Source organism: Rhinatrema bivittatum, chromosome 2 (assembly GCF_901001135.1).
Source record: "Rhinatrema bivittatum chromosome 2, aRhiBiv1.1, whole genome shotgun sequence".
Classification (NCBI taxonomy): Eukaryota; Metazoa; Chordata; class Amphibia; order Gymnophiona; family Rhinatrematidae; genus Rhinatrema; species Rhinatrema bivittatum.
In genome coordinates this window covers 738142514-738148513 of record NC_042616.1, presented here as the reverse complement: position 1 = coordinate 738148513, position 6000 = coordinate 738142514, and positions in this window count along the sequence as shown.

Genomic DNA, 6000 nt, shown 5'->3' with positions numbered 1-6000 from the left:
CTCACCGAAGCAAGCAGACCTGACTAAGCACGGAAGTTGCCAAGTCAAGGAATGAGCAGAGGAAGTCTCCTTTTATACTTCCTCTGCTCTGGCTCATAGGAAACAGGTGAGTCTAGTTAAAAGGGATCAGGTCCCTTTAAATCTGAGAAGGGGGCGTGGCCTCGCACCTAAGGATGGCGGTGGCCATCTTGGATATCCTCCACAGAGAAAACTCCGCTGGACGCCGCGAGGGAGCAGCAAGAACGGCTCCCCACCTGACGACCAGCACCGGGGTCCATGTCGAAGCGAGGGACGTTGGATCTGGGGCTTCTCCCGGAACTCCCACGGTGGGTCGCCGCTGCGGGCATGGTAGGGGGCCACGCCCGTGGCCGTCCACGGGCATGGAACACAACAGTTGATATTCTCAAAAATCACATTAATTAGCAGAAAGCTCTACATCATGTTTAAATGGTCAATCATAAAAAGTGAAAACCATCTATTGTAAAGTGTATTTATTTATTTATTTATTTAGTGTATTTTCTATACCGGCATTCAAGATAAGCATCACATCATGCTGGTTTACATTTAACAGGAGGTGTAAACAGCAAATAAACTAAAACTGTAACAAGTGAAGAGAAACTCTGCAGTTACAATAAAACAGGGAAGTTCAGAACTGGAAGAAGAAGGAAAGGCTAGAGGAATTTAACGGAAAGAGCAATTGTTTACAATGTTCAAAGAATGTCTGACTGTGGTTGTTGGTGAATTAAGGTTCAGTTGGATTCTGGAAAGGCTTGCTTAAACAACCATGTCTTAAGCCTTTTTCTGAAAGTTAGAAGGTACATTTCCTGTCGAAGATCTGGTGGAATGGAATTCCATAGCGATGGTCCTGCTGTAGAGAAGGCCCGGTCTCTAAATGTTATATGTTGAGAGGTTTTGGTGTGTGGAACATGTAGTGAATCTCTGTAAGCTTCTCTGATGGGTCTGGTAGAAGTATGTTTTCTGAATGGGATTTGTAGGTTGAGTGGAGCGTGGTGATGTATGGTTTTATAGATAATGGTAATGGACTTATGAATGATTCTGAAGTGAATTGGCAGCCAGTGTAGGTCTTTGAGAATTGGAGATATGTGGTCTTTTCTCCTCGTGTTTGTCAATATTCTGGCTGCCGTGTTTTGGACCATCTGAAAAGGTTTGGTGTGGGATGAAAGGAGACCTAATAAGATAGAGTTACAGTAGTCTATCTTAGAGAAGATTATTGCTTGCAGAACTGTTCTGTAATCATGAAAGTGAAAGAGTGGTCTTATTCTTTTCAGGACATGTAGTTTATGAAAACAGTCTTTAGTTGTTTGGTTAATAAAAGATTTTAGGTTTAGACGATTATCAATAATAACTCCTAAGTCTCTTTCTTTGGAGATGTGAAGGTTGGCTGGTGGATTCGTCGTGATGTTACTGTTTTCCGGGGATATGAGAAGGAATTCACTTTTTGAAGAATTTAGTATTAAGTTTAAGCTGGTGAGGAGGCAGTTGATTTCTTGAAGGCAGTTTTCCCAAAATTCCAGTGTTTTTGTGATGGATTCTTTAAGGGAATTACGATCTGGACATCGTCGGCGTATAAGAAGTGTTTTAGGTTCAATTTGGTTAACAACTGGCATAGTGGAAGAAGGTAAATATTGAAAAGCGTGGGGGACAGGGATGAACCCTGGGGAACTCCTATGGAGGAAGGATAACGAAGGGATTCTTTATTGTGGATTTTAACCTTGTAGCCTCTGTTCCCAAGGAATGTTTTGAACCAGGCCAGTACAATTCCTGTTATGCCGATGTTCTCCAGTTGGTTGAGGAGGATGGAGTGGTTAACGGTGTCAAAAGCTGCCGAGAGGTCCAGTAGAATCAGTAAGAAGGCATGACCTTTGTCGAGGCCCATGATGAATATATATATATAAATATATATATTTATATATATATTATCAAATTGGTAAAAAAATATCTATCACCAAACTATATTATAGGAAGCAATGTAATGAATTTAGAAAGCAACACTCCGATTAATGTCCATATTCAAATCCAGTCATTAACAAGCCACTGAAAATCTTCAAAGTATATTTAAATTGTTCAGAGGAGATGGTAAATATCTACCTTTCAGTGCCAACTTGCACATAATGCACCAACCAATGGGATGATGTTCTGTATTGGATACACTTTTCATATAGGTATTTATTATTGTATCCTCTGGTGGTTCTTCACGCACCACTATTCCGCTATCAGTCAGTGTGTCTCATGGTTCTGTCCTGGGCCCTTTTCTCTTTTCTCTCACACTTCTTACCTCAGTGCTCTGATTTCCTCCTAAGGCTTTGAGTATCACTTTTAAGCTGATAACTCCCAGATCTACCTCTCTACACCAGCAATTTCACCACATATCCAGTCCCAAATGTCAGCCTGCTTGTCCCTGTTTTTCTGTCTCTGTGAATGGTTCCTTCAGCCCGTCACCTTGGGGTCATCTTTGTCTCACTCTCATTCTATACACACATCCAAAACACCGCTAAAACATGTTTCTTCCTCTAACATCACTAAAATCCATCCCCTCCTTTCCTAAGCCAACTACCAAAACACTCATCCATTCACTTATCACCTTCAGTTTAGACTACTGTAATTTGATCTTCATGGGCCTCCCCCTGCAATCTAGTCAAAATTTGGCTGCACAACCTATCTTCCTTCAACGTCACTATAACCATGTAACCCCCTCATCTCAAGTCATTACATTAGCTCCCTGTCCACCCCCATATATGGTTCAATCTTCTGTTACTGCCTATACATGTACTCCCTCTGCAGCTCCACATTACTTATCTTCTCTTCTCTGTCCCTTCACCCTTCTTCATGAGCTCCGTTCATCACTATGCGTGCAAACCCGACACTGGCAAAACATGGCAGAACAAGAATGTCGCTCTTATTTGTGCCCTTTTCCTCCACCGCCAACTCCTGACTTCATGTTGCTGTCCACCTTGCTGCTCCATATGCTTAGAATAAACTTTCTGAGTCAGTGCTTCATGCTTTCTCCCTGACTGTATTCAAATCCAGTTTAAAAAACACACCATTTTAAAGCTCACCATTTCTCTACAATAAATACTTCTCCCATAAGGGCTCGTGTAATAAGCCCTGCTGTGAAATCGGTGTTATTTTTCTGCATGTATTTTTTTGTGTGCGTGGCAAAAGCAGGCACCTCCATGGGATGTAATAAGGGGATGGTATGCAAATGAGATACGTGCAGAAAATCCGTGCTAAAACACGCGCTGAAAGCTCTATGCAATAAACTGCGCATAAACCCACTTTAATGTGGTGACCTATGATTGATTCTCTGAAAGCCTTTAAGAGGGGGGAAAGATGGCTGCCACCTGACCTGCACGCTAAGAAATGCTCCTCCGTTTTCCTTGCTAATAACTTTTTTTTTTCCTTATTTTGTTTAAAATGCCTCATACCAAGAGAAAAGTTCGGCTGAGGGAGATTTCAAGTTCCTCTCCCCTTTCCGAGCATTTACAACAACCACGGATAGAGACTTTCTTCATGGCACCACTAATTGCTACGTCGGAGGGGAGAGCCGCTATGGAGTTGACTGCTGAGCGAACGTCACCTCCTTTGGATGAAGTGATATCGTTAAGCCCCAGAGCGCCGAGTGTGCCTCCACCCCTATTTCATTTGGATTTGAGACAAAGAGATGATAATATCATTAAAGCCCCGAGAAGGGGAACTCTTTTGGATTCCCCTTCGGAGATTCCATGGGCCTCTCTTCTGTCCTGAAGCTTTCAGAGACCAATGAAGCTGGAAGCAACCCCGTGGGTGAAGGAGCAGGGATTGTGCAGGTATGTCCATCGCCAATGTTATTACTTGAGAAACCTAAGGAAATAACTCTGGAGGCTGTTTGGAATGTTTTAATTTCTATAGAGAAGGCTATTACCTCTTTAACAGCTGTAGTAGCAGAAAGTAATCGGCGTGTGTTGGCTATAGAAAATCAAGTTGGATCTTTGGCAACTAAAGTCACCAAGTTTGACACAAGAATTTCTAAAATGGAAACAGTGCAACAACTGGTGCAATCAAATATTGTTTAAACTAAGAAACTGGAAAATGTTGAAAATGTTCTAAGTATCTTAAATCTAAGAATATTGAATTTTCCTTGTATAAGGTTGCTTTCCCCTAAGAATTTGCTTAAGAGTTACTTAGCACAGATTCTTAAATTTCCATTGGAGCTGTTCCAGTCATAACAAGGGCTTACTTTTTTCCTAAATCAGAAGGAGAAATTCCTAAGAACTCTGAACCTGCTTCTCCTATGAATGTCTCTGAGTTATTAGAATCGTCTCAAGAGATGATTATTCAGGACAGAGCTACTTTATTAGTGACCTTCGCATTTCTTTCTGAGAGAAATTCAGTGTTGAAATTCTTCTTTCGCAATCGTCATTTATTCTATGGTCAAAAAAGTATGGATCTTCCCCGACATCATTAGGACAACTCAAAAACTGTTGAGTGTGCCTGAACAGAAAACCAACATGGAGAAAGGAAAATGTCCCAGAATCCTCGGTTTTCTTAGCTTGCCTTAGCAGTATGAACTCTAAGTGATTTCTTGAGAATGACTTGCAGAATTCATAGGACATCTGGACAGGCAGTCAAGCGGGTTCCACCTATGATGCCTAATTATAGGGTCATAAAAGGAGAAGACAACGGCGGGAACTTCAGGCTACCCGGTCACAATAAGAGGCACCATTCTCAGGAGAATCTGTAAACACAACTTCAGATGTGTTAATTGCCCTGACCATCAAGATTCTAACAGAACAAAGGACTATCTAGAGAGTGATGGTAAATGGGCCCCACCTGGGAGAAGTAATCAGGGCAGTTCAGGGATAATCACATCATGCGGTTGACATGACACCCTATGTAAATTATTCTTTTGGCAGTCACATAATGCTAGAATCTTCTACAATATTATATGTTATCTATAAAAGAAGGATCATTTCCTGTATATGAGGAGATGCTGGTGAACAGTTTGTATGAGAAATGACATCAGCATCTCCCAAGAATACTTATATTGATCAATAAAAAATTATGCTTTCTACAAAAATCTAAGTGTTCTTGTATCCCCTGGACATAAGCATCAATAAAAAATGGCATGGCACTTAACAGAACATAGGAGGAAATTCCTTTCTATGAAGCCAGAAGTCTTAAGTAAATTCCAAATACTTATTTTTTGAACCTTCTCAGCTACGGGTATTCATGGACTGTCATTCCTAATGTTCCCATGTGTGGATCGGCTTAATTTTGTTTGGGGGGTATAAGTTCAGGATTTGCTATATTTGATTTCATTTTCTTATGTGAATTTCGCTCATTTCCTAAAATGTTATTACAATATTTGTTGGTGAAATTTTTATTTCATTTTGTATATTTCACTGATGAGTCTTTACAAATTTTGTCATATTTTCTGGTATAAGTGATCTTGTTTTGTAATTATTTTAAAAATCTAATAAAAGAAATTAAAAAAAAAAAAAGGCTTTAAGAGACGTGGTCTGGGATCGGGCTGAAGGTGAGTAGAGCAATGTCTAGCACCATGATCCGTCACCCGATCACATAGAAGCTATAATGGCAGATGCCGGGGAGCGAGGGAAATGCAGCAGAGATTTGAAAGGGGCTACAAAAGCATTCAGCATTTTTTACATGTGCCTGTTCCCTCTCTGACCTGGCTGCTTAATTTTCCAAGCTCCAGAGAGGCGCTTACACTTAACTCCTGCTCTGACCCAGGCACTAAAAAAAAACATTTTAATAAACCTGCGTAGCTCTCTGCATTGCCCATGAATAGTTAATTGCCTTCTTTGCATGGCATTATCATGGACTCATGCTAAACCAGTCGCAGCTTTTTGAGTGAGTTTGTGCATACATTTTTTCCACACTAACCTCATTATTGCATACGCATGCAAATTAGCATGGGAAAACGCACGTAATACCATGCGCACAATCCCACAGCTGATCAATTTCAGCTTATTACATTGG